Source organism: Pinus tabuliformis, chromosome 5_1, assembly GCF_031772625.1.
Source record: "Pinus tabuliformis cultivar Carrire ecotype Pingquan chromosome 5_1, CPIR1, whole genome shotgun sequence".
Classification (NCBI taxonomy): Eukaryota; Viridiplantae; Streptophyta; class Pinopsida; order Pinales; family Pinaceae; genus Pinus; species Pinus tabuliformis.
Window position 1 is genome coordinate 238,065,263 of NC_142305.1, and position 7,156 is coordinate 238,072,418.

The 7,156-nt window shown below is 36.5% G+C and overlaps 1 non-coding gene across 1 annotated transcript; it reads left to right on the forward strand.

Moving 5' to 3' along the window:
- Positions 1-5,935: 5,935 nt before the first annotated feature.
- TRNAC-GCA (transfer RNA cysteine (anticodon GCA)) lies at positions 5,936-6,007 on the forward strand. Its single transcript has one exon. It is a non-coding gene; the product is annotated as a tRNA-Cys (tRNA).
- Positions 6,008-7,156: the final 1,149 nt, after the last annotated feature.

Consider the following 7,156-nt stretch of genomic DNA (forward strand, 5'->3'; position numbering starts at 1 on the left):
ACTAAATATGCAATGTTTGATCATGTGCATACCATGGCATACATCAAGCTGCCAACTACTGAAGCATAAGGAATCTTTCTCATTTCTTCGTTCTCCTTGTCATCACTAGGACATAACTCAATATTTAACTTGAAGTGGGTTATAAGGGGTATACCAAATGGCTTGGAATCCTTCATATTAAACATGTCAAGCACTTTCTTGATATATTTTTCTTGTGACAATCACAACCTTTTGCTTTTCCTGTCATGCATGATCCTCATGCCCAATGTCTGTTGTGCTGGACACAAATCCTTCATTGCAATTTTTTTTCCCAAATCCTTCTTCAACCTATTAATCATATTCTTATCATGCCCAACAATCAACATGTCATCCACATATAAAAATAATATTATATACTTTCTTTGATCATGTATCTTGATATAAGCATAATGGTTAGCTTCCAACCTGTGAAAACCATATTCCAACATGAATGAAACAAATTTATTATATCATTTTCGAGGTGCCTGTTTCAACACATAAAGGCTCTTCTACAACCTACAAACTAGGTCTTCCTTGCCTCTTTCTATGATGCCTTCTCACTACTCCATATAAATTTTTTCCTCTAATTCACCATGAAGGAAAGCAATTTTTACATCCTACTATTCACATTCTAAGTCTAAAGCAGCAACAAGACCAAGAATGACTCTGATGGATGACATTTTGACAACAGGCGAGAAAATCCCAGTGAAGTCAATGCCTTCTTTTTGGGCAAATCCTTTCACCACCAACCTTTCTTTATACCTCTTCTTATTTTCACCACCTTCATGTTTAATCCTATATACCCATTTGTTTTGTAGAGCCTTTATACCTTTCGGGAGCTTTACCAACTCCCAAGTTTTATTTTCTAGCAAAGAGTTCATTTCTTCCTCCATTTTTTTCTTTCGTTCTTTATTGTGCTCAACTTTACAAGCCTATTGAAAACAATTAGGCTCACCTTCACTAGTTAATAAAATATAGTTTGAAAGAGGATACCTTTGTGAAGGATTATGAGGCCCAGAAGATCTGTGAACCAACTATGGTGGTGCATTATTAGGTTGTATCTCCTTTAAAGGTTCCTGCAAGGTTCCTTCTTCTTGATGTTCATCACTTTCCACTTGTTGTCCTTCCTGATCTTGAATTTGTTCATTTTCTTTCATTGGTGGGATGTTTTCATGTTACTCTTCACACTTGTCAACAACTTTCTTGACCTACACCTCACCTATATACATCTTAAACATTTCTGATTCATTAATTATAACATCCCCGCTTCTAATAATTTGATGTTTAACTAGATCCCATAGACGATAACCAAATTCTTCATTCACGTATCCCATAAAAATGCATTTCATAGATTTATCATCTAGCTTAGTTCTATGTTCTTTGGGAATATGTACAAATGCTTCACATCCAAAGATTTTCAAATGAGAATAATTCAACTTCTTACCAGCCCAAACTTCTTTAAGGATGCTGCCATCCAAGGCTGTAGTTGGAGATCAATTTATAAGATAGCAAGTTGTCCTTACAACCTCTTCCCAAAAATGCTTCTCCAAACTAGAATTTGACAACATACTCCTCACTTTCTCCATAATGGTGCGATTCCTCCTTTCTGTGACACCATTATGTTGAGGAGTACAAGCACAATATTCTCATGCTTTATGCCAAACCTATTACAATATTCCTTGAATGCATTTGAGCAATATTCTCCACCATTATTTGTTCTTAGGTACTTGAGCAATTTGTTAGTCTCTCTTTCAACAACAACATGGAATTTTTGAAATATTTCAAATGCTTCACTTTTACATTTCATAGGGTAGGCTCAAACCTTCCTAGATGCATCATCTATAAATGTTGCAAAATATGATGCTCCTCTTAATGACTTGATGTTAAAAGGCCCAAACACATATGAGTGTATCAATTCTAACAAATTTTTCTTTCTGTCATGGCTACTTCTAAGGAATGAAGCCCTTCTTTTCCTACCATATATACAATGTTCACAAAGATCAAGATTGTAGGATTTCAAACCTGGTAGCAAATTTTTACCAACAAATTTTTTTAAGCCCTTTTCGCTCATGTGACCCAAGTGCTAATGCCACATATATGCTGAATTTCCTTCTTTTGTGATAGCAACCAAATCTGATTTTCCTATCATTTCCTTCAATGTATATAATGTTCATGTCTTGGGTCCTATGGTCACAAACAATGCTCCTTTGCTAATTTTTCAGCCTCCTTTTCCAAAGCTTATGGAATAGCCTTCATCATCCAGCTGTCCCATAGAGATCAAACTTATGTGCATTTCTGGTACATGTTTGACTTGTTTCAACAATATATCTTGTCCATCCTTCATCTTGATCTGGACATCTCCCCCTCCAACAATACTGCAAAAATGATTATCCCCAAATGCACTCTACCATAATCATCAAGATTATATGCAACAAACTATCTTTGCATGGGGCTACATGGTGAGATGCCCCATAGTCAAGGATCCAATCAAAATCACTACTAGATGCATATAAACATGCATCTTCTACTGAAACAATTAATAATACATCACCATTTGTGACTACAACGATAGTCCCACCTTCATTTGTGTTGGATGACTTGTGATTTGTACTGGTTGGTTTCTGATCCTTTTGTCTTTTCTTCTAGAGTCGAAATTCTTTCTTCATGCGCTCGGGTTTGCCACAATGAAAGCAAATGAGCCTGCCCCTCGTTGATTTTGATTGGCCTCTTGATCTTGATCGCGCTTGATCAATTCTCCTACCACAATCTGCTAGAGCTAGAGCTTTTCCTCCTTGGTTTTCTGCAATTAACTTGCGTCGCAACTCCTCATTCATTAAATTGTCACTGACATCATCAAACTTCAAGGTTCCTGCAGGTGTTGAAGGGCTCATAGCCACAATTAAATTTTCCCAGTTGTCTGGCATAGAACACATTAACAAGATAACTCTAATTTCATCATCTAGAATGATTATAGAGGTAAGATGACTAGTAATAATATTGAATTCATTCAAGTGCTCAACAACTGAAGCACCCTTCTTCATCTTGAGATTATAAAGCTTCTTCATCAAGAACACTTTGTTTGATATTGTGTTCTTCTCATATAAATCATGGAGCTTCTTCCATAATCCTTTTGTCATCGTTTCTCCGAATACATTGAAATACACATTCTTTGCTAGATATTGGTAGATTGTTGCAATTGCCTTTCTATCTAGCTTATTCCAATCTTTATCTGTCATCAATGATGGTTTCTTTGTTTTGCCCTCAATCGACAAATACTAATATTTTAAAATCAATATATCCTCCATTTGTGATTTCCATAGAGCAAAATTAACCCTGCTCAACTTCTCCATGTCAATTAATGTTGTTGTCTCCATTCTAAATAAAATTCACACTCCAAAAAATCAAAACTCCACTTATAACATAAAAATTTAATTATCACACTTTACCAACTTTTAAATTAAAAAACCAAAATCCAAGGTATTTAAAGCCATCCCCCAAATACTTCCGAGAATTGATGACCATGCCTGTGGCTAGGAAAAAGAATCCAAAATGCAATATAGTGTAAGTGCCATATATACAGAGGAGAACGTCGTCCACAAAGAGCAAATGCATAACCTGTGTGGCCACAGAAAAGAAAATACCCTTGATATCCCCTGTTTGCTTGTGTGTTTCCATCAACCTTCTGAGTGCTTTGTTACCAAATAAAAGAGTAGGGGAGAGAGGGGGCACCATTGACAGAGGCCTCTGGACGCATTGAAAAATCTGGATGGGGCCCATTAATCAAAACAGAGTATGACACAGATTGGATATACTCCAAGATCCAATTTACTGCAGGGAGGGCCATACCCATCTGAATGAGAATAAGGCGAATAAAGGTCTAATTAACCTTGTCGAAAGCTTTAGAGGTGTTGAGATATGAGATATAGGAGTTGAGGTTGGGGTTGAGCATGCGAGCTATGATCATAAGCATGGCCAGTAGTTAGAGAAAGATTTGCCATCCTACGTTTTGGGGATCAAGCATAAAACGGTGGAATTGATGGACCCGTGGACATTACCCTGGTCTCCTGACTCTTTAATAACCTTGAATAAGTCGCCTTTCAGGAGATCGAAGAAACCTAGGTAGAATTCAACTGGAAAATCATCATACTAGAGACTCTTGGATTTTTTCATAGATTTAAGCACGGTCAAAAGCTCGGCTTCCCATACATCTTCAGTTAAAAAGGAGTTCATTTCAAAAGCTCGGCCTCCCATACATCTTCAGTGAAAAAGGAGTTCATTTCATCCGAAATAGATGAAGAGAAAAGGGAATTTACCAGGGCACCCAAGAGGAGCTTGATATAATGATTGGGAGTATGGCACCCCGGCCTTGGCCTTTTCAAAAGTCTGTGGAGGGAGCCCGATCTCACATTTAATTTCCCAGATAGTGTTCCTCTGCTTCTGATACTATTGGAAAAAATGTTATATATTCATATATCCAATTTTGTTTAAAACTTTGTCCTAATATTTATTATTAGTTATATGATAATAAAAATATAACTGAAAAGGGAAAAGCGCTTTACACTCCGAGTTAAGAATGCAAACACTGGAGTGAATAGGTTGAACCTAATCAATCAAGGTCACCATGTGGTTGCCATGAGGGTTTGTGGGAGGATGGACGAAAGAGGAGAGAGGGCGTTTTGGGCCTGAAGAAACTGAAAGAGAGAAACCAATGGCGCACATGGAGGAACTACTCTCGAACCCAGTGCCAAAAATAAGATAGAAACCAATGGCGCACATGGAGGAACTACTCTCGAACCCAGTGCCAAAAATAAGATCCTGTGGACACCCTCCTCCATAGGGATAGAATTTCGCTGGCAAAATTGTTCAGTTACGGATGATTTGCTCCTCAAATACTGTTTAAAAAATTGTAAAAAAGTCAAGATTTTTCTTTGAAATTGTGAAGATAGGTTAGAGAAGTGTCAAAACCGTCAAATATGACGGGTGAGTTTATTTTGAAATTCCAATCTTGCTCTTCCGTAGTTATTGTTAAATTCTTGTTGGTTTCCCTGCCAATTGCTATATAAGTAGGCAACCTTGGAAAGAAGTGGAAAAATAATGGAAATTGAGATATGATTTTGAAAAAATCTGGCAGAAAATTTTGGAAGTCTTGATTACAGTCGTCAAACTTCAGGATTTTGGATGTCTTACAGTGTTACTGTTCTTGATAGTGCTGAATCTATTTCCACCACCATTCAAACACTCCAGGATTAAATTTCTTAATTTTTTTTAAGATTCCTACCAGAATTTCGCAATTCAGTTGAAATTGTGACATAGCGTTGGGCACACAGGAATCGCTAACCACATTTTAAATAATCAGTGCACATTGTCAGTGTTAAATCAGGTACAGGTATGTTCGTTCGATGCATCCGTCAGGAATCAATTATAGAAAGAAGATTGGATGATACTTTGCCTTTTATCTCATTTCATTTTAATTAAAAAATAGGAAGGAAAGAAATCAGTTTTTTCCTGAACATTGCAATAGGTTGTCTAGAGATAGATTAAAGAGATTTTTGGAAGGACTAAATATTACACAGTTTTTCAAGAAACCTCTAACAATATGAACAATTAACAATTGTGAAAACCTCCCATCGCTCAAAGCTTCTTTTTTATTTTTATCAGAGATTTTTGGAAGGACTAAATAGTACACAGTTTTTTTTAAGAAATCTCTAACAATATGAACAATTAACCATTGTGAAAACCTCCCATCGCTTAAAGCTTCTTTGTTAATTTAAAACTAAACCCTAACGTTAAAAAGGGGAAAAAAGGTTTATAAAACGCTCTTAGAACGCCAATCAAGAGCCGCACGGAGAAGGACGTACAATCAAAAGAGCACGGATGATTTTGGAAGTTGGTCTTATATGACAAAAAAGTAGTAAATGGGTCTATAGCTCAGTGGTAGAGCATTTGACTGCAGATCAAGAGGTCACCGGTTCGAACCCGGTTGGGCCCTTTGTACGCGTTACCCTATTCCTAATTAGCAGGGAATTGGAGATAATTTATTTATGACCATTCTTATCTCTACTGTTTCTGATTATGAGGTCACCGGTCCGAATCAATGTTACTGTTTTTTATGCGATAAATTTAATCTCATACCTGTTCCTAATTAGCAGGGAATTGGAGATAATTAATTTATGACCATTCTTATCTCTACTGTTTCTGATCATGAGGTCACCGGTCCGAATCAACGTTACTGTTTTTTATGCGATAAATTTAATCTCATACCTGTTCCTATACGTGTTCCATCGAATCTGCGCGTGCGTTCAGCAATTTCTGTGAACACAAGGTCTGCTCCAGGACATCATGTACCTCATTTCCGTTCCCTTCTTAATTTTTCCAGTTTTAGAATCTTTCTTTGCAATAATGATCGATTCTTGCAACTCTGCTGTGGCTTTTTCAAAAGTTCTTTAAAATCTTCTTCCCTTCTTTTTTTTTCAAGTTTTAGATTCTTCCTTTGCAATAATGATCGATTCTTGCAACTCCACTGTGGCTTTTTCAAAAGTTCTTTAAAATCTTCTTCCCTTCTTAGTTTTTCCAGTTTTAGATTCTTTCTTTGCAATAATGATCGATTCTTGCAACTCCGCTGTGGCTTTTTCAAAAGTTCTTTAAAATCTTCTTCCTTTATTTTTTCCAGTTTTAGATTCTTTCTTTGCAATAATGATCGATTCTTGCAGCTCTGCTGTGGCTTTTTCAAAAGTTCTTTAAAATCTTCTTCCCTTCTTAATTTTTCCAGTTTTAGATTCTTTCTTTGCAATAATGATGGATTCTTGCAACTCCGCTGTGGCCTATTCAAAAGTTCTTCAAAATCTATGAATTGTGGACATTGGCTGCATCTGACATCAAGTTCTAAATCTAATTACAATATCTAGCCGACATGATGAAATCCAGAAATGATGGAGCAGCAAGGTGGGCGATTAACATAATCCTTCCTCTTCCCATGCTGTAGTAGCAGAACCCTTTGGATTGCCCTAACAAGGAAAAAGAAATTATCCTGGGAGGCACATTTTACTTAGTGCGAAACTAATTAAGAAGCTTGTCTGTGTGAAGGTATGAAAATTAATGGTTGCCTACATGAAAAACACTGTATACTATTATTATTCAA